Here is a 26535-nt window from a genome sequence, read left to right as displayed (position 1 = left end):
TAATTATCTCTGACACTGGAATTACCCCTGATACTCTGATTGCCTCTGATACTGTAATTGCTTCTGACACTCCAATTACCCCTGATACTGTGATTGCCTCTGATACTGTGATTTCCATTGAAACTGGAATTACCCCTGAGACTGTGATTACCACTGATACTGTGATTGCCGCCCCTACCATTGCACCCTCGCTTAAATGTGCCCTCATTAATGCTTGATCACTCCCAGCCCATGCTCTTGAGATTCACAACCTTCTCTGAAAACTCCGACCTTGACCTACTATTTGTCAGCGAGACATGGCTTCACGAAGCCTCAGGCCCAGCCCTCGTCTCGCCCTACCAGATGGTTACACCATTTTTAGACAAGACCGGCAAACTCAGGAAGGAGGAGGGGTTGCTATGATTGCCAAGCAGTCCATCAACATCAGAAAAACCTGAAGAGACTCACCCCAAAACTGCGACTACATGCTCATCAAAATCAACCCTTCACCTAACTGCACTATCACAACCCACATGACCTACTGCCCACCGGGGCCTGTCTCAGAATTACAAGAAGATCTCCTCCACACCATGGGGGACAACCTCAAGAAATCTACCATGTCCATCCTCTTGGGTGACTTGAATCTCGACCTAAACGACCCTGCAGACAGAAATGCGACATCACTCGACAATGCCCTCTCCATACTGGGCTTTAAACAAGCAGTGTCAGAACCCACTCATAATAAGTGTCGCACACTAGACTGGATCTCCCATCACAATTGTGATCTTGCTATCTCAGCCATCACCCCTATTCCATGGTCAGACCACTCTGTCATCCACTTCAACCTCAACTACGCTAGAACCTCTACCACTATTTCGACCACACTACCACCCACCCTCACCAGAAGTGCCAAGCAACTCACTATGGAAAGACTACTACCGCACCTCCAGGTTCCTGAACTCATGCACCCTTTCACCGACAACCCAGTCGCCCTCACCACTACCTACAACTCCATCATCTCTCAAGCCGTGGACACCATCGCCCCACTGTCTCTAAGAAAAGCGAAAACCATAAAACAAACCAACTCCTGGTTCACCCCAGAACTCCTCCAGCTTCGCACAAAAAAAACGGTCAGCCCTCTCAGCATGGCAGAGCAACCCAAGCGATACCACCAAACTGACCTTCAAAAATATATCCAACCAATACAAAACCGACATCATCTCAGCCAAAGCCAACTCCTTCAACTCCAGGATAACCAACGCAAAATCTGGCTCCAGGGAAATCTTTACCATCTTCAGAGAATTGGAAAAACCCGCCCCCACACCCAATACCATCACCACAGACAAAGACTGGTGTAATAAAATCCAAGATGCCATGCTTGACAAACTAAACACCCTACAAGAAAATATCATCAGCCACCAAAAAGCACCAAAACAACAACTATCGGACATACAACAAAAGGCACCAGCAGAAATCCCACCATTCGCATTCCAAGAAATGAAAGAACACGACGTCCTAGCTATACTCAACTCTATCAAGCCCTCCAACTGTAAAGGCGATGCCTGCCCTGCTCAGGTCTTCAAAGACAGCGCACCTGCACTGGTACTCTTCTTTACCGCCTTCATCAATGCATCCTTCAAATCCAACCTAGTCCCCTCCTGCCTCAAAGAAGCCTGGGTGTGCCCACTGCTGAAGAAACCCAAACTGGATCCAAAAGCACCAGGGAACTACAGACCCATCACCACGGTACCCTTCCTACTGAAAATCTTGGATAAAGCAGCGTACCTTCAAGTCCAGAAATACCTGCACACCTATAATCTACTTGGTCTCCGACAGTCAGGCTTTCACCACAACCATGGTACAGAGACCACCCTCCTGGACCTCAAGAACCAAATAGATGACTTCAGGGACACGGGCAAACCTGCCCTCTTACTACTCCTAGACCTATCTGTGGCCTTAGACCTGGTTGACCATGACACCCTTTGCCGCCATCTCACAATGCGGGCAACTTTTCATGCAACAACACGGCATGGATCTCCTCCTTCCTCCGTGGTAGAGCAATGAAGGTCTTCTCAGACCAGGCCTGCGCACAACCCCACCTAATCAAATGTGGAGTTCCACAAGGGTCCTGCATTTCACCCACCCTGTACAACCTCTTCACAAGGTCACTATTCAACTATCTAGACTCCATGGGCATCACATACACCAAATATGCTAATGACACGCAGGTCCTTATTCCTCTCACGATAGACTACGATGCAGACCAGACAACCCTCAACACCATCTACGCCACCATCCTGGATAGTTGAAAACTGGCTCTCTTTGAACAGCGAAAAGACCGAACTCCTAATCATTGGCCCTCCGAACATAATCAGAAAGATGGGTCCACAATATGACTCCTTTCTCATCGACAACACTTGCATCCCTATATTTCAGTCAGTCAAAATATTTGGAGTCTATCTGGATTTGAGTCTCACCATGACCAGACAGGTGAACGCAATATCCTCAGCATCTGCCTACCACTCAAAACCTATCAAAGCCGCCAGACCTTTCCTAATGCAACAAAACACACTCATCATCGCCAGAGCAGTCATGGGATCTCGCCTCGACTACTGCCTCGACTACTGCAACGCGCTCCTACTAGGCACGTCAGCAAAGAACCTCCGGAAACTCCAAACAGTGCAAAACAATGCCCTGAGGGCAGCCACAGGCATCTCCAGAAGAGAGCATATCTCTGCCTTGAGGAAATCTGTTCATTGGCTTCCCATGAAGGAACGCATCCTCTTTAAATCTCTGGCACTTACTCACAAATGCCTCCATAATACCGCACCACCATACCTTGCTCAGAGATTCTCAGCGCCCCCCTCAAACAGACTCACCAGAGCCAGTTACACCAACCGTCTCGCCATACCCAAAAGCCTCAAGGCCTGGGCAGGTGGCTCAAGTTTCCTGGTGATAGCTGCCACCTACTGGAACCTGCTCCCTCCCACAATCAGAAGTATTGAACCCACTCTGCCTTCAGAAAAGCAATCAAAACAAGACTATTTGTATAACCGTACCCTCGATCTCATGTTAAGCACCTGTTACTTGTAACCCATGCATTTCCATGTAATTGGGGGTCATTACGAGTATGGCGGTAGGGGGTTAACGGCACCGGTAAGGATGCCGGTGCTGTTAACCCCCTACCGCTGCATTCTGAGGTCCCTTAGCGAGTCCCACTAGGGCCGGCTGTTTTTACCAGCCGCCCTTAGCGGGACCGTTAAGGGACCAGGGAGCTACGGACCTGTTGTGGGCCCGTTATTAGCTCCTTCCCCATTCCCATTGAGCCCTATGGGGGCATGAATGGGAATGGGGAATGGTTTTTGGAATGGGGACTTACCGGGTCTGCAAGGGTCAGAATGTCCCGGTTAGTCCCCATTCTGACACCACGACCCGGACAAGGGTTTGGAGGCAGCCATGGTGCTATTAGCACCCTGGCTACCTCCAAACTCGTAATGACTCCCACTTTCTTGAAACAGCGCCTCGATGCCTCTTGGCTGCTAGGTGCTTTACAAATACAAAAATAAAAAAATATGCGTGCCTGTGAGTACATCTATTTTGTGATCTGAAATGATCAATGTATTTTGCAATGGTATTGTACATAAGCTACCGCAGGAGGACATGAGTTATTTATTCACAGTGTTAGCCAGCCAATAACAAATGTGTAATTGAAGCTTATTAGTAGAAAATCTATTTAATGTGTGCAAGCTCTCTAATAAATAAAATGCATTTCATCAATGTTCAAGTATAAATTACTATAGAAAAGTAGCACAGCATAATGCAACTGTTTGTTCAGAAAAATTAATTGGATTCAGTACCCTCAGTATGTGTCTGAATTATTGTGTTATCACATAGACTGAGGTACAACAGGTGGTAAACCCGTTTTACTGCAGGTGGTAATTTATATTACATTACCACATGTGGTAAAGCATAAGACAAATATTTTTGTGAGTTGAGCTTTTCAGAAGTGTTATGCATGGGTGTGAGTGCAACTGTTTTGTGATGTGAAATGATCAGTGTATTTTGAAACACAACCAAAAGGGCATAAGGTGGTATTGTACATAAGATACCACAGAAGGGCAAGAATTAATTATTCAGAGTGTGCTAAGTTCAGTACTTTACAGTTAGTGAACCTGGTAAAATTATTATTAGGCAGTGTTCTCACCAATTAAAAAATACCTCAATTAGTTTACCACAATATATTACTAAGAGCTAAAGAGCTAAAAAATACCACAAAATACCATGAGATACTAAATATAATCCACAAGGATCTCTAACATCACCAAACCGCCCCCTCATCTGTGCCTGTTCTACCCACTCCCCAGATGGCCTCCTAACCTCCCTTGCTCTTTCTCTCTTCCCACCACAACACACAAAATTTCTATGATGCAGTTTGCTTTGAGATGTCAGCTATTTGAGGCTATAGCCCAGGCCACAGAAAGCTTTGTGTTGCAAACTCAGTCCCTATACCTGCTCCAACTCCCACATTTTACTTGGTGCCTGCTAGCCATCTCCTCTAACCTGATGGCATTGGAATGTATTTTGACCTGCAAACAGCTTTTTCCCCTTTGTTTCAATTTCCCAAATCCTTGGCTATAGAAAAACAAGATGGCAAAAGTTTCATTTCTAAAAACCCAGCGCAGAGTTACAGGTAAATCCCCAAGATATAGCTATCTATTTTTGAGAAGGGGCCCCTCCCCGTCGGATATTTAAATAACTACTGCATGCAATAACACCAGACAACGCATGGATCACGAGTCAACGCTTCATGCCCAAGTTTTTTGGGTTGTGCACTTTGGCCAAAATGTATCTTGTTTGTCTATGGGAAAATGAATGAGAAGTAGGCCATACGGGTGGAAAAAAATGTTGTCTTCTTAATAACATTTTTATTTGTTAACACATCTTTAGGAAACTTTGCAGTCTACGGGGAGGGGGTGCAAAACCGCGATCACTTCCTGAATTTCAGTCAACTCCGTTACTTGAATCAATGGTTATTAACAATAGCATTTTGAGCGTTTCCTGTGGGAGTCCGATTCACTTTAACTATAGGGGATGGCTATCACCTTATAATATGTATATGTATTCAGTGAAAAAACTTTGTAAATGGGACATTATGGTTAAGTTGCACTAATAGGAACCTATCAAATTCAGGGGAAAAAAACATTGTCAAAGGGATGTTAAGGTTACAAGTAAAATCAAAAAACCCAAGAAATTCACCAGTTATGGTAATCTATGCAACAATAATTTAAACCATCACCATGCAGTACTAACACTAACACACAGCCAATCAAAGATGATGTTGCAAATTACATCATTGATGACATCACCTATGGCATCACATATCTGGGTTGGTTGTTTTTGTTCAGTGACAGTATTCATTTTAAGCTGTTAACTTAAAGTGGTTATGCTACATTGAAACCCTGATACACATACAATAAACATACTGTGCATGTAGAGCTTGACTTTGTGCTGTATTCTGAAGTTCTTTTCCCTAGGGATTACCCTGAGGTCATAATGCACATACATTGAACAAGAAGCAGGTCCCATGTAGATAATACATTTCTCAAGAATGTGATATGCTTCAACTTATCATGGTACAACCTAAACATACCATCTTAATGATACATTAGTTCTATGATCCATACTGCATCCATTACTTCTCTTTATGTATTATTTGATTGCTGTATTCACAAAAAAAAACTTTACTATACATTTTATTTTTCAATAAGCACATTTTATATGACATGGAGTACTTTATCACAAGGCTATTGATCACCTTGGATATGTTGTAAATGAGGCTGTACGCACTACCCCTTATATCGATGTTACATTTGTATTGTTATGCAGTAGTAATATAATATGTGATGCCATCAGTGATGTCATCAATGATGTCATTAGTGATGTCATCTTTAATGTCCTGGGTGTTAGCAACAGCAGCACATGGCAGTGACACGATTATGGTTGCAACGCTTACCATAACTGGCACATTTCTTATTTTTTTTTATTTTACTTGTAACCATTATGTCCCATTTAAAACGTTTTTTCTCTGAATTTGATATGTTTTTATTAGTGCAACTTAACCATAATATCCCTTTAACAAAGTTATTTCACTGGATTTCATAGGTTTTTATTAGTGCATCTTAACCATACCGCCCCTTTAACAAAATTTTTCCATGAATTTCATATGTTTTTATGAATGAAAATATGTCATGATGTTACATAACTGGATATAAGTTATTTATAATTCCTCTTTTAACATATATGAAATAACTATAAACCTCCTTTAATAAACAGACTTGTACAACACTTACTGATGTGTGTCATTAACAGTAAAACAAATGCTGGGGATGCAAAGCATGGTTGAATTGCCTAGGGCATGAGGCTCTACCATGACACCAGGCTCACCAAACTACCCCTGTTATAAACTGCAACTACCCTGCATCCGATTTCAGTGTCCACTCTACCTTCATAATGTGCCATGGCCAGTCTCCACAATCCATGGGCCATGGGCTTCTGCCATGCCACGCTCCATAATAAGCAAATCAGAGTAGAAATGTGTCCTTGCCGAGGCCAAAAAAAGGTTAATAAAAAAGTAGCTCCCAAAAAATGTGTGATATCTGGGTCGGGTCTGCAGACTAATTTCCTGATTCGGTGTGCGGGGACACAAGTGGACCAATCAGATGGCGGGTTGGTGTTTGCGGCCTTCAAAGATGCATGCTCATTGAATGTTCAAAAACATGAGGTGCGTCAGAATATTTTTAATGGTCACCATATTGGATCGGTGGACAGCCATCGCTGACTGAGGACAGCACATTGAGGAAAGTGTCTGGACATTGTATTTGGGGTTACTTTGTGGCTGAAAGAGGGAGTGTAGAGGGAGGGGAAGTACAGGGTACATAGATTGGTGTGGGCTTACAGTGCATGTAGCCTGTTTTATTCTAGGTTGTAAGGAATGTCAGCGTTAACTTTGTTTGCATCAAAGTTAACTAGGAGTAGACCATTGAATGTACTCAGGTGCAAAAGTGCTACATAACTCATACATTCTCTAAAGACTGTGCTTCCAATGTCAATCTATGCATGATCTAGAGTTAGACCTTGCAATTTATGAATAGTGACAGCATATCTGCATACGTACGTGTCTTTGAAAAGAAGGAAATATGCTATTGTACGGCATATTTTCATAACTTCTGCAAGTTTGTCAAAGTGAATTTTGACCAATTGAATGCTGTTGTCATGTGAATATGTTTGGAAGCCAACAAATGTGCTACATTGACCATATCTTGTTCTACTTCAAGGTCATGTTTCAGGATTACTCTGTAGTTTGGATACAGAGTTAATACTTTTCTAATGCAGCTGTGTTGGAGATACATTTTTCGAAGCTATTAAGTCATGCTTTTGCTTGTTGACTAATAAGGAATGTCATACCGTACACTTCAATTTTGTCTGTGGAGCTATCTGTTGCATTTCTTTTTAAACATTGTATTGTTCAATTGACTACAGCTTGCAAGAGTTAACTGGTCCATGACATCAGGAGCAGATCTGTTTTGCCCCTATAGTTCATGGATTAGTCTAGTTTTTAAGATATATTTTGCATCTTTAGTAAGCAGACCCGTTCTAATGCTTTAGGAAATGTTAGCATAAGTGATATCTGCAGACTGACACATTTTGAGATAGTCCTCCGTAGCACAAATGTTGCCAGAGATTTACATTTCGAATGCTGCCGAGTGTGTTACAGCATTGTGTGTGTCCAAATGTTTTAAAAATAGGTTCAGCTTTTGGTGTTTTAAACTGTAGGAGGTCTCCGAAAACAATGACGTGCTTTCCTCCAAACAGTTGTGTGTAGTCGGTTTTTAGAACTTCTTGCATTCTGAGATGAACTAAAGCCAACATGAGGTTGGAAATCATGCTTAGTTCATCTATCAAGAGCACTTTCATTGTTTCCGAATTCTGCATACTTCAGTAGCAGTTTCTGCTGATAAGTTGTATTATTTTAATTTGTTATGGTGTTCTATGAGGAAGAGTAGTAGTCTGTGTAAAGTTAGACCTCCTATGTTGTAGGCAGCTAAACCTGTGGGGGCTGTTACCACAGCAGAAGGTTGTTGTTTGTTAAGTTTTGTAGAAATGTGCTAATTATTTTAATTAAGAATGTTTTACCAGAACCAGCTTCACCACTTACATAAAGGAGCAGCAGAGATTTATAATTTTTACAGCTACAGGTTTTAGTTTCATGTTTAAAACCATGTTAATTTGTTTGAGTAACTTCTAGATAAATGGTGAGCTGTTCATCATTTACCTGTGATTCCAGCACAGACACGTCTTCCTCAGATTGTTCATATTGGTACATGGTATTTTCTACCTAAGTCATGGCTATTTCTGCTTCATTTAGAATGAGTGTTTCTCCAAGTGGGTCTTGGTTTCCTGTAAGTGAAGGTTGACTGCCCTCAGCAGTATCTTTGTCTAGTACAGCTTCCATTTCTTCCTCTTGTTTGCGTTAATTCTCCAACATTTCTTTGAATTGTTTGAAATTGTCATTTGTTATTCTGCTTTCATTTGCTTTGAATGCAGCTTCAAATGAGTCATAGGAACGTAATAGTTATTTTTCTTTTCTCCATGTTTTAAAATATCTGAAGGATAACTTTATATGATTAATTATACTGGGTTTGGTAAGTTTCACTAGGTTTCCTTCACAACTTGAGACTGAATATTTGCCAGTTGTCTCATTTGGTGTGACATTGTTTGTGTAAGTGCAATTTTGGGCAATGCCGTACAGACACATTTTTCCAAAGAGTGTTTGGGTAGTATGTGTCAATTAAATAGTTTTTTTTAAAATATCCTGCCTGTTGGGATCATTTGTGGCTATGTGTTCTATCTCATGGTAGGATTTTAGTACAATTTCGAGGGATGATGCTGGTCCAAGGTTCAGCCAGACAATGTGCTCAGATTTGTCATCTAAGGCACCTTCGAAGCACCTGCATTCTACTTGGAAGAGCATTTTTACACCGAAGTTGCACAATTTTTGTTTTAGTGTTTCGTCAGATGATATGTCATCCCAGAGGTCCTTTAGCTCGATTCTCACAGCTTTGGTGAAGCTGTAACATAACTTGCAACTGCAGTGAATTGTCTGCAATATATTATATGTCTATGTTTGCATTCCACAAGAGGACAATGATTAGATTGTAATAATTGATTTACTTGAATACGCTGTCCCTTATAATGTTGTATGTGTTTTTATTTTTTTAGGAGATTTGCCTTTTACACTGTGTCCAACAGAAGACATCAAGCTATTTACTTATCCTTTTTTCAAAGTGGTCTAGGGAAGCCAAAAGGAACATTTGGTATAGTATGTATATCTACGTCAGCAGTATTTGCCACATTTATGTTTTTGGAAGTGCAACACTTGTGTATGTAGGTCACTATCTGTGGTTTCTGAAGGGATGTCACAGGTAATGTATTTTTCAATAAACTGTAAAACAGTCGCGTCACTATCATGGGCAGATTTTGGAGCATCTTTTATCCACAAAAGAATGTGGATTTGTGGTGCTCCTCTGGATTAACATTCTTTCTCCAAAAGAAGTGTTGGACTACTTCTAGTGGAGGAGTAGTTTTATTGCAGATAAAATGCATTATGGCAATCAAGCTATTGTGAAAGTAACTTGATACATTGACAGGATCAAGAGAATAGAGTTTGTGTGGGGTTTTTATATCTATTCTGTCTTTATTTTGGTTTTCAGTGTGTAAGAAGTCATGTAAGTCAACACATGTGTACTCTGCACAACTTAAAGTAACAAACCATGTGGGTGGGATTATGTTCCTTAGCACACAACATACATCAGCGTGACATCGGAACCAGAATTCTTTAAAAAAAAAAAATGTATTGTGCATATTAGCCAAACACAGAATTTCGACTTTTTACACAGTATATCATAAAAGAAACTGAAACATTCCTTATTACAAAATTATACAATCACATAATCAACACATTTTAAAACTTTAAGTAGCCTCACTACTTCCATTGACAGAAAAACTTAATTACCAGCAATTATTCTTTCCCAAAAATCATTAGGATTGGGGCCATCTCCCTCTATCAAAGAATCTCTGCAATAGCCCCTGAATCAATTCCCTTGTTCCTGAGCAAGATAGAATTAGATGTTTCATAGTTTGTTTAACGTTTTCATCACATTCTTGGTATATATCCGATGGATACACACACTTATCACGAATATGCAATATTTCTTGCGTCAGCAGGATATTCAATTTAAATCGAAGAAAGTTCATCCTTGACTTAGGATCTGGGAACTGTCTCAGATAGGTAGGAAGGGTAACTCTCGGTCTGTCATATATGGAAAAGTTAGTAGACAGTTTAGCTGCCCTTACCCCCTCAATGGTCCTAGACCAGTCCCTTCTATTAATAAATTCCTTCGATCTCAAAGGGTTGGAATTCAGGGTATCGACATCCGTGATTTCTTTTGTACCACGCATGTTTGCCAAGAGATTTGTGATACTTGACTGCAAAACTTCATCTTTGTCTTTTATTTCTTAAAGCAGTTGGGTAGCGGATATGTTTAAAAGGTTAGGTCATGTTTTTAATGATTGTGCAACTTAATAAAATAAAGTTGCTAGTTCACTTTTGAAGAAGAGGTGGACAATATATTTAACATTTTCTCTGAATCTGGGGTCTTCAGAATATAAAGAGTGATATTCTGATGCATTAATTTGCACAAACCTTTCATCATATCTTCCTCCTTTTCCTTAGGAAAGAGTAGAGGAAAAGAACATGCTTGTATACTTTTTTACCATATGCTCATTGGGGAAGCTTTGGCTAGATGCATTTGATGTTTCTAATGCATTGACAATTGTGTCTTTGGAGTATAGTGGGTGAATTGTATTCTGGTCTAAAATGTTGGCTGCAGTAACAGGATCTAAACTTTAAAATTGGTCAGTTTCTAGTGACTGTTGAATAATTTGGGTGGTTTGTCTTAAGTCTTTCTCTATGCTTATATCTTTGTAGTATTCCGTGTTTTCTTTTAGATATTCTATGTAGGGTTTGTCTAACTTTGTTTAAGTTGACTAGTTATTGCCAAATGATTGTGTCTTTTGTTGCCACACCATTAACTAGCACAATCAAAGATTGATCTATTGGCTGTTGTACTCCTAGAGTTTGTACATTTTCTTTTAGATCTGATGGTACATATACCACTTTGCCACAGATGCCCTTTACTAATTCAGATGGAGGTAATTTGGCTGGTTTTGGTTGAAGACATATTATAGCTTGAAATGGGTCCACTGTGTGTATTGTAATGCTCTCATACAAGTTAAGCTGTTGGAGAGCTTTCGGAAGTGGGAATATTTCTTAGTTATTAGTGATAGCACGTGATGGCATCTGGTTATTGTCAAGCGTTGTGTTGCTGTAAGTGCAAACTCTTGAGGGGTTAGTTATTTGGGATAGGGGGCAGGGGCACAGGTACAAGAGGGGCAGTGATATTTAATATTGTCCATCATATGCCTTTCTACAAATGTCTTCAACTGTGCAAAATTGGTGTTCAGCTGATCCAGTTTTGCACACAGGCTTATCATTTCATTTTCTACATTTGCACTTTGGGTCTGTTTGTGCCCATATTCTTGCCCATTTGTTGGTGCTACCAGCCCATTTTCTTAATTTGCAGTATGTATTGTTAACAAAGAAGCATGTTTCAGTGACTTGTGAAGCAATTTGCATTACTTTTCTTACTCTAAAAATTGTACTGTGTACCATTAGAGTTTCAATTGTCACTCATTTTATCATGGGGGAAATTTTCCTCTAGCTACTGCTGTGTGCTTGCCATTGCTGTGTACAAAATAATGTTTTTTACTAGTCATGTACATACAACAAACTCCACTGCTACAAGTAGGTTGGACTTGCTTGTGACAGTTGCTTCTCACTGTGTAAGCAAAGCAGCACTGAGGTAATATTGTTAGATGCACAGTTTATTTTTGTAAATGTGTAAGTAAATGTGCATGTGATGTCGTCAGTGATGTCATCAATGACATTTGTGATGTCATCTTTGATGTCCTGGGTGTTAGTCTTAGCAGTGCACAGTGGTGGCGTGAGTTTCTGTTGCTTAGTTTACCATAACTGGCGAATTTCAGGGGGTTTTCGGTTTTACTGAATTTCATAGGTTTTTAGTAGCGCAACTTAACCATAACGTCCCTTTAACAAAGTTTTTTTACTGAATTTCATATGTTTTTAGTAGCGCAATTTAACAATAATATCTCTGACTTTATATACATGTAACATGGAACATACTGAACCCCCTCTACTGAATTTGATGTCCGCAAACGCTTCTAATGTCCGCGGACATATGCGGACAACAGCACCACTACCCAAAAAGTCTGGGGGGTATGTTTAATTGTTATATCATAACATATGAATATTTTACAATTTCACAAACCAGCACACATACACATATATATGTAGTAATAAATAAGAAGTTGAACCCATATATATAACACATTAACCATTAATTTAAATACAATATGTTCTAAAATGGAATATACCAAAAGAAGAAAGGTAGTCTTCCAACATGATTACCTCACAGAAACTCCAAAACTTAAAAGCAACAGCAGATATACAGACCAGTAAGAACACACCTTACCAGAAGCTGGTAAGTGTACTGCATTTTACTTAGATATTTGTAAACTTTCTGTATTAGATAAAAAAGTGATATTATGTTTTTTTTCTCACAGAAATGTCTAGTACTCTGGAGTGGCTGGAGGAGCATTTCCCACGTGAGGAAATGTCTGAAGATAGTGAACCTAATGGTAGACACTTTACTATAGAAACCAATTAATAAATATTATTTTATATAGTTTCATAGTTTATTTGGTATACATATAACAAAACAAATGTTTTATATACCGTAATACCACATTATTACAATATTAAAATACAAGATTAAATACCAATTTAATAATTAAACACATTAAAAACACATTTGGTTTCATACAATTGGTTTCATACAATACTCTTAAGATCCCCTACATAGTTATACAATACTATGTAAAATCAATACAATTTTCTTATAAAATGCCACCATAAAATAGATTAGATTTATGTCATTGCCACTCATAAATAATGACCACAGTGTCTCAATTTAATCAGGGTTAGTGGTATTGTTGTATGATTTCATGTGTTTGTATCGCAGTGCATGCAAGCTATCACATATAATTAACAAATGATGCAGTGTCTCTATAACATTATGGCCACAGAGTCAACAGAAATGCTTGTCACGAGTAATACCCATTTGTGTTCCATATGTTTCCCGGGCCTCAGAAATATTACATTTTAGTAATAAATATTGCCGCACCGTTTGTGGGCTAGGGTATGCATTTATATATCCTGGAAGTTTGCAACGTGATAAGCGCTCGTTGTAATAGATTCCACTATATGTTTTTGTGGAGAGGTTTGTCATCTGCTGTTCATAGCAAACTTCCTTCAGTACATTTTTTAACTTTAGCTTCATAAGGGGCATACTCATTAGACTGTACTGAGGATTTTGACAATCCCATTTACTATGAAGTTTAAGCAGTTTGCCCATTATTCCAAACATAAAGTTACTCACAATGTGCAAGTAGGCAAGCATATATGCACCAGTGATTGTATCTATCTGGAGTCGTTTCAGCTTCTCAAAATTGGTAACACAATGGTTAACAAATACATATGAGATCCCCACCAGATCAAATTCCAGGTATATGTGTTCCGCACTTACACATTGAGGTAACCGAAACAACTTCCTAAGCAGACGAACTTCGAATTTTTCAACAAGTTTGATTAGGTTATGCCCCCAGATAACAATAGAATACAATAGTACTGCTCTTATCTTTGCAATATAGATACCGAATAGCCACTGTTGCTTCCTATGAAAATGCTTAGCGCATTGGTAGATACCATGCACTGAGCTTGAAGCAAAGACCAGTGTGCCTTCCAGGTTAAACGGTCATCTACGGTAATACCAAGATATTTATAGGTATTTACTTGTTCTAAAATTATACCATTCAATGACCACACATATTTTTTTGGACACCTTTTTTTTGGGAAAACCATCACTTTACTCTTATCTAAGTTGATCTGTAGTCCATTGTCGATACAATAACTGCTTAGAGCATCCAGCATCAGCTGAAGACCAGCCAGTGTATAGTCAAGCAGAATAAGATCGTCGGCATATGCCAGCCATCCGAGGATCACCTCAGTGATTTTCACTGGGTTAGCTGCTGCTATACAAAAAGCTTTTCCCATGTCTGCAAGATACAGATTAAACAGTATCGCCGCGACCATACACCCTTGTTTGACACCACTAGATGTCATCATAGAAGCAGAGAATCTCCCAGCTGCGTTCAAGCGGATGCGCACTGAAGTGTCGGTATGCAACAACATTAGCATCCTCAAGAGGCCAGGTGGAATGCCCAATCAGACAGCTTTTTCCACAGTCAATTTCTCAGCACCGTATCAAATGCCGCGGAGAAATCGATGAATACACAATACACATCAAGATTGCGTCGACTCCACGAATGTTCAACAGCAGTGGTTAGCAGCAACTACCCATGCAAGGTTCCCGACTTAGCTCGGAAGCCAATTTGGTTGGGTGGAAGGATATTTCTTTCCGTGATCCACACATTCAATTCTTGCAGTAGAACCTTTGCAAATATTTTTGAAGACGTATCAAGCATGGCAAGCATCCTAAAATTGCTTGGACAATCCCATGCCCCTTTCTTATGGATAGTCAATATATGACTTGACTGCCATGACTGAGGCACTACACCTGACAAGCCTATTTGAGTAAAGAGGCGGTGTAATGCCATGACCCAAAGTTCAGGCTGTTGTTTTAGCAGTATGTTGCATACCCCATCAGGCCCTGCTGCTCTGGAATTTTTAAGCTTAGATATAATCAACATTATATCTGATATGGTTACATTACATACCCATGGTTCGCCTGGAATGGCCAAATCCACGTCATGAGGGATCGCCCTACCTAGGGTTTTGGATATGTGACAATGCCATTGTTCTTCTGATATACAATTTATAGATAGTGGGCATTGATTAGCATGGTGGAGGAGTTACCATATGCCAACAGAGTTGTTCGACCTTGCCTTTTCAGCGATCTGTTGCCATAGTCGAGCTCCACATAACAGTTTATGGTTAGATAGCTATTTCTTGTATTTCTTTTTCGCAGTTCTAATTTGGAGCGAAGTACCCTCTGGATTGGGATGAGCGACAGTATCCAGTAGAGCTGTTTGGATTTCATTTCGCAACACTATCTTAGCCTTACTAATTGCGGCATCGAAACCTACCCGACACCTGACTGGCATGTTAGAATTTTCACTCATGCCAATATATCTGCGTCTAGCAGACACTTTATTTTTAATTGTTGACATGGTATTAGAGAAATCAAACAGAATGTCGGCGGTGATGTTATCCCCTTCATACTTCGTTTGAATGAATCGAGGCAGAAGCATGGACACTTCATTATTTGCTTAATCAATGTTTCCGCGAATGCCAATTAATACGATTACCACCTGCATTTATTGACAACTGACCATTTTCATCATATTCACTTGCAATTACTTTCGAATCAGGTAACTTTAGTAACCAGCACATAGGGACATGGTCACTATATTTGTAAACTTTCTGTATTAGATAAAAAAGTGATATTATGTTTTTTTTCTCACAGAAATGTCTAGTACTCTGGAGTGGCTAGAGGAGCATTTCCCACGTGAGGAAATGTCTGAAGATAGTGAACATAATGGTAGAGACTTTACTATAGGAACCAATTAATAAATATTATTTTATATACATTTAACATATACATTTATTTTTTGTACAGACAATAAAAAAAATGAAAATAATGAAGAAAAAGCAGTATTGGATAAGACTCTCCAGCACATGGAAGAAAAAATAGACCTACTCATGGCAAATTTCAACAATTTAAAAAACTTTGTGGAGGATCACTTGAAACAAAAAACTAGATACCATTGTCCCACATGTACCTGTCCCCCCTCACCATATCCCAGTCAATTATCCCCAAAACCTCTCCATGAACCAAAACGTTTTGATGAGACTTCCATCCCTTCTTCACCTCATATAAATCCTATTGAAACCCCCAATGCTCCTGTTTTTGTTTCAGTTTCTGCCTCACCTTCTCTGTCATAAATTTAACATCCATATAAAATAAAGTAAAATTATTATATTGTATCCTAATTCATTTCTTGTCTTTTTTTAGAAAGCAGTTCAGGTGTCCGCGGACAGCGGGGGTGTCCAGAATGTCCGTAAAGAAACGAAAATGGGGGCATTCTAAGACACTATATCTGTCCGTACTGTTCGCATGCAAGTTGAAACTTGTCTAAGAACACAGCTGGTGTTCGGGGTGTCCGCAATCAAACTACCACACACGGTGTCCTGAAATATTCATAAATAAACAAAATCGGGGTGTCCTAATGACCCTATACTTGTCCGTATTGTTCGCAGGCGAGTTGAAACTGTTCTAGGAACACACGTGGTGTCCTGAAATGTTTGTAAATAACCCCAATGGGTGTGTCATGAGGCCGCTATGCCTGTCCGTATTGTTCAGAGGCAAACTGAAACTGTCCTAAGAACAAACTCTATGTCCTGAAATGTTCGTAAATAAACAAAATGGGGGTGTCCTGAGGATGCTAGACCTGTCCGTATTCTTCGCAGGTGAATTGAAACTGTTCTAAGAACACAGGCAGTATCCTGAAATGTTCATAAATAAACAAAATGGGGGTATCCTGAGGACGCTATACCTGTCCATATTGTTCGGAGGCAAGCTGAAACTGTCCTAAGAACACAAATGGTGTCCTAAAATATTCGTAAATAAACAAAATGGGGGTGTCCTGAGGAAGCTAGAATGTTTGTGCTGTTCGTAAGCATGTTCAAACTGTTCTAAGAACACATCAAGTGTCCCGGGATGTTTGCAAATAAACAAAATGGGGGTGTCCTGAGGATTGTATGCTTGTCCGTATTGTTCGCAAGCAAGTTGAAACTGTTCTAAGAACAAACACCTGTTCGTAACTGTTCGTTTCACTTGTGAGGCACTTTTAATTAGTTTCAGGACCCTAACAGTGTTCGTAGAACACCAACGCGCATGAGCAAAACAGTTTTGGTGCATTTGGTGTCCTGCGGACACCCGCTTCTTTCGCGAACATGTTCGCGAAGCTATCATATGACCACACCCACGCTGAGCGTGTGTTCGGACTGCGAACACTGTTCGTGTCCCCGAACAATTTAAAACTACCTTTTCAAGCAATCCACAATATATTTCAATAATAACTCACCATAGCAGAAATCCCACATAGTAATCCTGAGTTTCTATATACTTTTTGGGACTTTTTGAATCTTTTTTTGGTGTTCGATCTGTCCGTGGACAGCGCGCATGTCCGCGAAGCACGTACAAGCACCCCTATAAAAGGCCACACCCTAGAGCTCATTCTCATTGTGTTTCTGGCTATCTTATAGAACACAGTGCATTTTGCTGCCAACTTTCCAGATTTTCATCTGAAACCTGATGGCATCCATGGCTGCAGTACTGCCACCTGGTGCTACATCTGCCTCAACACCACCCCCACCCCCTCCACCACCACCACCTCCCCAAGGGCCTGAAGAAGGGAACAGGAGTGGGGATGCAGAGGAGGATGAAGAGGATGACGAGAATGAGGTAGAGGAACTGCCCACTACCAGCACTCGGCGTGAGCCTTGGGTGTGGCGGTTATTTACCATTCATGGTAATGTACCTAAGGCGCGTGCGAACCGAGTCACCTGCAACGAGTGCAAAATGGTACTCAGTCGTGGAAGGCCTGGTTCATACCGCTTTGGGACATCTACCATGAAGCGACACCTAAAGTCATTCCACACTGGGGCCATTCGCAAGGTTGTACCTTGCGAGGAGCGTAGTAGGTTGACGTCCTCTACTACATCCTCCGTTTCCGATCCTGTCGCCACAAGGAACACTTCTGTGGGGCAGCGTATTCCTCAAACTGCCTCACAGGCCATACGCAATACTGATGAACCTTACCTTTCGAGGGTCACAGTTGTGTGTATGTACTGCGACGCAGTACTCTGCAGGGGGAGAGACTTCGATGTGCTTTTGAGGCTCTGGTCTCAGAGCACGAGACGATCTGCTCACTACCCAAGTAAGACCCACTCTACATCTTCCTCTCTCCACCTGCCCTTTCTTATCCCCGTGGTTGGTGCCCCCCCTTACCCTCATTTTCCCTCCTCTCCTAGTGTGTCGTGTATAAAACCCCCCAAAAAATATAAAACAACAAAAATCAAAAAACAAAAAGAATCTTTTCAGAGCCGCCTTTCACAGTTTAAAAATAGAAGTGAAAATAAATGAAGCAGGGCCCTTTGTATTTTTTAGAAGTCCGTGGACAGTCCGCGAACATCTAAAATTTTGGGGTGCTGCCCTATCATAACAATTGCAGTTTTGTCTGGGAGGAAGTGGTGGCTCTGAAAAGAGCCTTTTGGTGGTGTTTGTTTGTGTTTGAAAATTTTGAAATGCTCAACACCTACTACAAAACAGATGCTGTAATTCCAAAAAAGGTTGCAATGCATTTTGTACATTTCTCAGAAAAATCTGATTGCCAGCATAAGTAAGATGGACTCCATCTCTGCGAAAAATGTATGTGCTACGAAACACAATATTTTCATTGTGAAATGAGGACATGCCAACATCGCTTAGAAAGGCACAAACACCCTTATTGACATTGCGCCTTGCTTTCTCCAATTGTGGACCAAATGAAGAAGAACGAAGCCACATTTGTCTCTGCGCAATCCGTGAAAAATTTTCTTGAGAATTTGGAAACATGTCCATGACCTTCCCAAGTCCTTCTTTCATTGCAAATTGCAAAGAAATTCCAGACACATATCCTAAACTGTTCCCTCCACAATGAATTACAATTATGTCTGGATGTTGCTCTGTCTCCAAAGTAGTACAGAGAGGTAGCAAGTCCAACCACTTCATTCCACGTACTCCATGCCAGTGCACTTCCACATGTGGGAATCCAAGATCTATAGCTACTCCACAGCTTTCTGCATGCACCTTCAACAAATGTATCCACGAGTCTCCCAAAATCCAAACAATCTGTTTTTTGAAACACACAGCCATAGCTATCTGTTCTTCTCTCAGCAGAAAGAGTATCTGAGAAACTCTCTCCTGGCACAACACACCCACTAAACTTTCCTGACCAATCCCTTTCTCTGCTCATTCTCATTTGCTTGGCTCCCCAACCCAAAAATCCCCGGATGTAACACCCGATGTCCGTGGACTACCGCCATGTCCGCGGACATATCGCAACATGGACAGTCCTTCTACCATTTCCATTTCACTTTCTGTGCCATTCCCTCATTGGATATAGCTAGGAAGTCACATGAACATCCATATGCATGAACACAAACTACAGGTATGCATATTTTCTGTATAGTACATGTACAATTCTTATAGATTCATATAAACAGATTAACTGATTTTTAGCTTGTATAATCTATAAAATGAATTTACTGTCATTTTTTCCATCTCCTAAAATCAACTGTCACTTCCAAACCTATCTGCTATTTAATTTCTTTTTACACACACATTTGCAAAGCATGTTGAACTAACATATTTAAAGTACAATATAAAGAGTTGACATACTCAAACAAAATTGCATGCACACAGTATGTTCAAATATCAAACAAAAATACTTGTACAAAAACATAAAAATCAATGTCTAAATTAAAATCGGTGCTATATACAAAAGAAATTACTAATTTGTTTCCTTTACAATTGCAGTGAAGACCACTCTCCTGAAAAGAAGCAGCCGAATTTGAAGTACAAAGAACAACTAAGAAGAAACCGGGACATTCCAGAAAAAAAGTAAGTTAAATACCACCATAATATTTGCACTATTACACAAACACACTGTCAGGTTAATTCATGCTATTTCTGCACCTAAAAATAGAGATTGTGCACCATGCTGTCCACAAATCCCCATTTCTTAAACAGAGATTTACAGGCAGAATGGCACACAAATTCCTATTTTTTTCGGTGCACAAATGACCCAACTCAGCCCCTGGAATTTTGATATTATAGAACAAACAACTGTTTTAATTGTATACCATTAGATTTACTATTTGTACTTCTCCACAACACTAGCTTACTTTCTACTGTCATCTGAACCCCAGTTTAGTAGCACATACATTCAAGAATACCCATCCCAACTAGTTGTAGTTGCCAATGCACAATCACACACATCTTTATCATCATACTCAGACACTCATGCACACAGCACACATACATTGCAGAACACCCCAACCCATAACTTCTTTATTTTTTTCAATAGACCCTAAAGAATGCCTACCAAAAATCACGTCCGTAGAAAGCAAAGCAGAAGCAGAGCAAATGAAAATAGAAATGTCCAAAATAAGCATCCATCTCTAGCAGAATTTGTAAAAAAAAGTTCAAACAAAACAGCTAATTGTAACGCTCACCTGATTCCCGTAGAGGCGCCGGTCTTGACTGGGCGTATACCGTATCTTCAAAGGTGATGTGTAACACACGGCTGGCTCTTTGGGCTGGACCTCTGTGCATCGAAGGGTAAGATGTCTTAGGTAAGTGAACGCTGTGCTCTCCATCTGCCTCGGGGCAGGGTGCTGTAACCAGTTTCTTCACTGGATAAGGGGAGCAGGCCTCTTGACTTCAGAGGACTGCTGTCCGTCGTTTACTGCACGAACGGTAAGTTTCGAGTAATTCTAATGTCTTTAAAGTCTTTAGTAATGATGTCTCTTGTTTTGCAGGGTTCCGGCGATGGCGGATGACCGGCTGAAGTGAGTTGAAGATGGAGCCCGTGTGATGAATAGAAGCGCCTGGAAGCACGTAAGTAAGCGCTTGTTGCCTGCTTCACGATGCGCTCTAACTGTCTTTTTATTTTGCAGGTACAAGTTCGGAGCGGCTGCAGGGTGCCGGAATACCCACTGGGTTAGATGTGGAAAGGAGTAATGGCACGTGAGTATTAAAGTTCCCCAATGTCTTTAAACGCACCTTGTTTTGTCTTTCAGATGCGGGATGCAGCGCCGAAGGCCTCCGGAGCGTGCGAAGAGTTGGTAAGCTTTTGTCCTTCAGATGCCGGAATGCAGTGTGAAGACCTCCGGAGCGCACGAAGAGTAGGTAAGCCTTTGTCTTTCAGATGCCGGAATGCAGCGTGAGGCGTTGGTGACAGCCGATGGACCAGGTAAGTGAAGAGCTGTCACTGAAGACCGTAATCCTAACCTGTTCTTTCTTGTCTTTATAGGTGTTGCTGAAGACTGGATTCAGGATGGTAAGCCTTTTTCCTTAGGCCCAGGATCAGATGCAGAAGACACGATGAGCGTTCTGCTGCAGAGGATGCAGAATAACGCAAAGCAAGATTCATCCATCGGGTGTGGTTTAAATAGCCTCCTGTAGTGCTTAGGTGTCTCCTTCCACAGCCACGCCTAGGTAAGAAAAGAGTTCCTGCTTTCCAGAAGAGTTCCAGTGTTCTGAATCTAGGGAGTGGCTCCTGCCCCACCCAACAGGAAAAGTAGTTCCAAACAGAAGAGGATCAGAGGCTCAACTGGCAGGCAAGTAAGCAGCATGGTCTGCTGCAGGTAAGTCCACCCAAGCATTATGAGCCCGGCGCTTCCAGCGCTGGGACTGGGCATATTTATGAGCCTGGTGCCACTGGCGCCAGGACTGGGTCCAAAAGGTCCCAATTGGGACTGGTTGGCACTCGGAACCTGGGTTATGGATCTGCTTCCAAGGGAGTTGGGAAAACCCTGACCTTTTGGAAGCAGAGATCATGACAGTACCCCCCCTCAAGGCCCCTCCCAAGCCAGGCTTCTCCAGGGGTTTTGGCTTGTCAGGAAATGTTCGGTGAAATCTTTTGATTAGGCGAGGAGCGTGGACATATTCAGCAGGTTCCCAGGATCTCTCTTGGGGGCCGTAGCCTTTCCAGTCAATTAGGTAAAATAGTTTAGATTTGGAGATCTTGGAGTCCAGAATGCTTTTGACTTCAAACTCGAGTTCTCCATCAACTAGGATAGGTTTTGGAGATTTAGTTAGTCGGGTTTGAGGTTGCACGGGTTTTAATAGAGAGACGTGGAAGACCGGATGTATCTTCATGTGCGGGGGCAAGTCCAACTTGACCGCTACTGGGTTTACTATGGTAGTGATGGAATAGGGACCAAGGTATCTTGGGTTGAATGTGCGTGGCCCTTTTAGAGGTAGATATTTGGTGGATAACCAGACTTGATCCCCTACTTGATATTGAGGGGCTTCCTTCCGATGTTGATCTGCTCCTTTCTTGTATTGTTCTTTAGCCCTTTGAAGGTGAGAAACAGCTTCCTTAAAGGCTTGGGTGATTGTAGAATGCAGGTAGTCTACTGCTGGTGTTTCAAGATCTTGGAGGGGATCCAACTCCGAGGTTCGAGGGTGACTGCCGTACAAAAGAAAAAACAGGGTTTTCCCAGTTCCCGAATGGACAGAGTTATTGTAGGCATATTCGGCTATCCAAAGGATGTCTTTAGAAGTTTTTTCAGTTTGTTGCAGCATGCAGCGTAAATACTGTTCCAGAGTTTGATTGGTCCTCTCGGTTTGTCCGTCGGTCTGAGGGTGGTGACTGGTCGATAGTCTCACATCAATTTGAGCCGACCGACAGCAACTTCGCCAAAAATGAGAAATAAATTGACTACCTCGATCCGAAATTAGAACCGAAGGAAAACGGTGCAGTCGGACGATGTTTTCGAGAAATTCTCGGGCCAGAGTTGCTGCTGTTGGCAAGCCTTTGAGCGGAATGAAATGCGCCATCTTGGAGAATAAGTCCACGATTACTAGAATCGTATTGTATCCGGAGCATGGAGGTAGGTCGGTGATGAAGTCCATAGAAAGCGTATGCCAAGGGCGAGGTGGGATGTCAAGAGGGCGTAAGAGGCCTGCTGGTCTTTCCTTTTGACTCTTGTTTTGGGCGCATACTCCACAGGACATTATAAAGTCTCTGATATCTTTTTTCCAAGACGGCCACCAGAAGTAGCGCTTGATCTTTTCTGAGGTCTTGGCCATACCGGGATGTCCTTCCATTAAAGAATCGTGATAACAAGAGATTACTTTTTCCTGTAAATCTGTGCTGGGTAGGTATAATCGTTCTTGGAAATACAATAAGTTGTCCTTTACTGCAAAGTCCTTTCCCTGCAGATGCCAATTCTGTATGTCCGCTGGAGTTACAAGTTGCCTGGCTTTATCCTTAACTTCCTCTATGGATTCTGTGGCGATTACACCCAGAATTCTTTGTTCGGGAATGATTGGTACAGGTTTAGGGTTGATCAAGTGTTCTTCCACTCCCATCCGAGAAAGGGCATCAGCTTTACCGTTCTTTGTACCAGGTCGATAGGTAATTATGAAGTCAAACTCGGCAAAGAATAATGCCCAACGGAGTTGTCTAGAGGATTGGGCTTTTGCGGTTTTCAAATATTGCAGGTTTCGGTGATCCGTAATCACAGTAACGGTGTGTCGGGCCCCCAGCAGATAATGCCGCCAAGCCTTAAAGGCAGACTTGATTGCCAGGAGTTCCTTGTCAGTAATCGTGTAATTGATTTCAGGAGGCGAGAATTTGCGGGACCAAAATGCCACGGGATGCAACTGATTGGTTACCGGGTCCTTTTGTGATAGAACTGCCCCCATGGCAAGGCTTGAAGCATCAGTTTCCACGATGTAGGGGAGTTCGGGGCGAGGGTGTTTTAAGATTGGTGCAGAGATAAATTTAGTCTTCAAATCCTGAAAAGCTTGTTCCGCCTCGGTAGACCATTCAAAACGTTTGTTTTTCTTTAACAAGGCAGTGATGGGCTGGACTATTCGAGAGAATTCGGGGATAAACCTGCGGTAAAAGTTAGCGAAGCCTAACATGCTTTGCACACCTTTTACGGAGGATGGTGATGGCCATTTGAGAACTGCATCGACCTTCTTTGAATCCATACGCACTCCGCCAGGTGATAATATGAATCCCAAGAATTCAACTTCCGTCACGTTGAAAACACATTTTTCCAACTTAGCGAAAAGTTTGTGTTGACGCAATCTTTCGAGGACCATTTTCACGTGTTTCCGATGTTCAGATTCCGATGAAGAATAAACAAGGATGTCGTCAATGTAAACAACAACACACACATCTATGAGCTCTCTGAGGACATCTTTCATGAAATATTGAAAGGCGGCCGGGGCATTGCAAAGTCCGAAGGGCATGACCTAATATTCAAATAGCCCATACTTGGTGCGGAAGGCCGTCTTCCATTCATCGCCCTCTTTTACTCGTACCAAGTGGTAAGCTCCTCTAAGATCCAGCTTTGTATATATGCATGCTTTTCTGACTTGGTCCAGGAGTTCAGGGATCAAAGGTAACGGATATCTATTCTTAACGGGGACCTGGTTCAGGGAGCGATAATCTATACAAGTTCTAAGGTCTCCTTCCTTTTTTGGAACGAAGAACAAAGCTGAAGAAGCAGGGGACTTGGAAGGACGAATAAACCCATTTGCCAGGTATTGATCCAGGTATTGTCGAAGGTGAAGGTTCTCAGGCTCGGTGAGGGCATAAATTCTACTACAAGGAGGAGTAGATCCAGGTATCAGGTCTATCTGGCAGTCATAAGACCTATGAGGAGGTAGATAGTTAGCCTGATCCTTCCGGAAAACATCTTGGTATTCTAGATATTCGGGAGGTAACTGGGGAGTCTCTGAAGAAATTGCTGCCAGTGCAACACCAGGTGGAGGGTGACAAGTAGAGACACATTCTGGAAACTGGACCGTTCTTGCTCGCCAATCGATCAGAGGATTGTGTTTCTCTAACCAAGGTATTCCTAGAATAATCTGAAACTGAGGGGCCTTGATCACATCAAACACGATCTTCTCATGGTGTCCATCTTGACTTACTAGCGTCACCTCTTGAGTGGTATGCGTTACTGGCCCGGAGGCTATCTCCGTACCATCCACCGTAGTAATGACGTCCTTTACAGTCTTGGGACAAAGAGTTAGATTCATCCTCAAAACCATTTCATGATCCACATAATTGCCGATGGCACCGCTGTCGACGTAAGCTTCAATTGCATGTAATCGATCCGGATTATCAGGGCTAATGAGGACCATAGGTATCACGAAATGCGAGGTCACGGAACTGGTTTTCACGCTCGGCAAGAGGACCTCTATTCTTGTCGGGCAAGGTCGTTTCCCTGCTCAGAGTTTGTAACTTTGGTAACTGCAGCTCCTACTGCCTTCTTGGCAGGTTTCACCGGACAGTCTCGAAGAAAGTGCCCTGAGTTTCCGCAATAGAGGCATAATTGCAACTGTTTTCTCCTTTCCCGCTCCTTTTGTGTTAGAGGACCTTTCAGAACCCCTATTTGCATGGGTTCCCCGGAGTCTACTCCTTTGGAAGGAGTTGGCGGTTTGGAAAATACTCGAGCATCAAACTTGGAACGATCGGCCTCCTGTTCTGCAGTCTGTGATCTATTTGAACGACTAAGTCTATATAGTCCGAACAATCTTGTGGGGGATTCACTACTTGGGCTAACACATCTTTGAGCTCTCCACGTAGACCTCTATAAAACAGCAAAATCCTTTTGTCCTCAGGCCATTAAGTTTCCACTATCAGTCTGTTGAAAGACGCAATATAAGCCAAAAGGTCTTGATTACCTTGTCGCAACGAAAGAAGCTCATTGTCCAAGGCCTGCCCCTGTGAATGTCTTGCGAACAGTTTTTCCATACTGAGCTGAAAAGCTTGAAAATCATGGAGGACCGGATCATCTTGATTTACTAGAGGGATCAACCAGTCTGCCGCATTGCCACTAAGGTATGAAAGCACGAAAGCTACTTTAGGTTGATCAGTTGGAAAGGCTGCTGGCCGGCATAAGAAATGCAACCGGCACTGATTGATAAATACTGCAAACCTCTTTGGGTCACCAGAAAATCGTTCGGGCGGAGCCAGAGGTACATTCCCAGGTAGGTTGATCTGCACTGGATTCATAGAGGATGTAGAAGGAAGATTTCCCCCAGATGCGGGTAACGGGGTCTGTCCGGCTTGTGACTGTAGCAATTGTCTAGCGAGATCATCTGTTCGCTCCTTGGAAATAATCAGTTCCCTTCTTAGAGCGTTCGTTTCCTGACGGGCTGCATGCACTTCTGTCCTTAGTTCCCCAAGTAACTGGGCTAGCTGGTCGGTATCTGAGGTTTCCATAGCGCCTGGACGGGAGTTTTGTGGTAGGCTTTGCGTTCTGTAACGCTCACCTGATTCCCGTAGAGGCGCCGGTCTTGACTGGGCGTATACCGTATCTTCAAAGGTGATGTGTAACACACGGCTGGCTCTTTGGGCTGGACCTCTGTGCATCGAAGGGTAAGATGTCTTAGGTAAGTGAACGCTGTGCTCTCCATCTGCCTCGGGGCAAGGTGCTGTAACCAGTTTCTTCACTGGATAAGGGGAGCAGGCCTCTTGACTTCA

The sequence above is a fragment of the Ambystoma mexicanum genome, chromosome 2q, assembly GCF_040938575.1.
Source record: "Ambystoma mexicanum isolate Mex_15411 chromosome 2q, UKY_AmexF1_1, whole genome shotgun sequence".
NCBI lineage: Eukaryota > Metazoa > Chordata > Amphibia > Caudata > Ambystomatidae > Ambystoma > Ambystoma mexicanum.
This window is presented reverse-complemented; position numbering follows the sequence as displayed.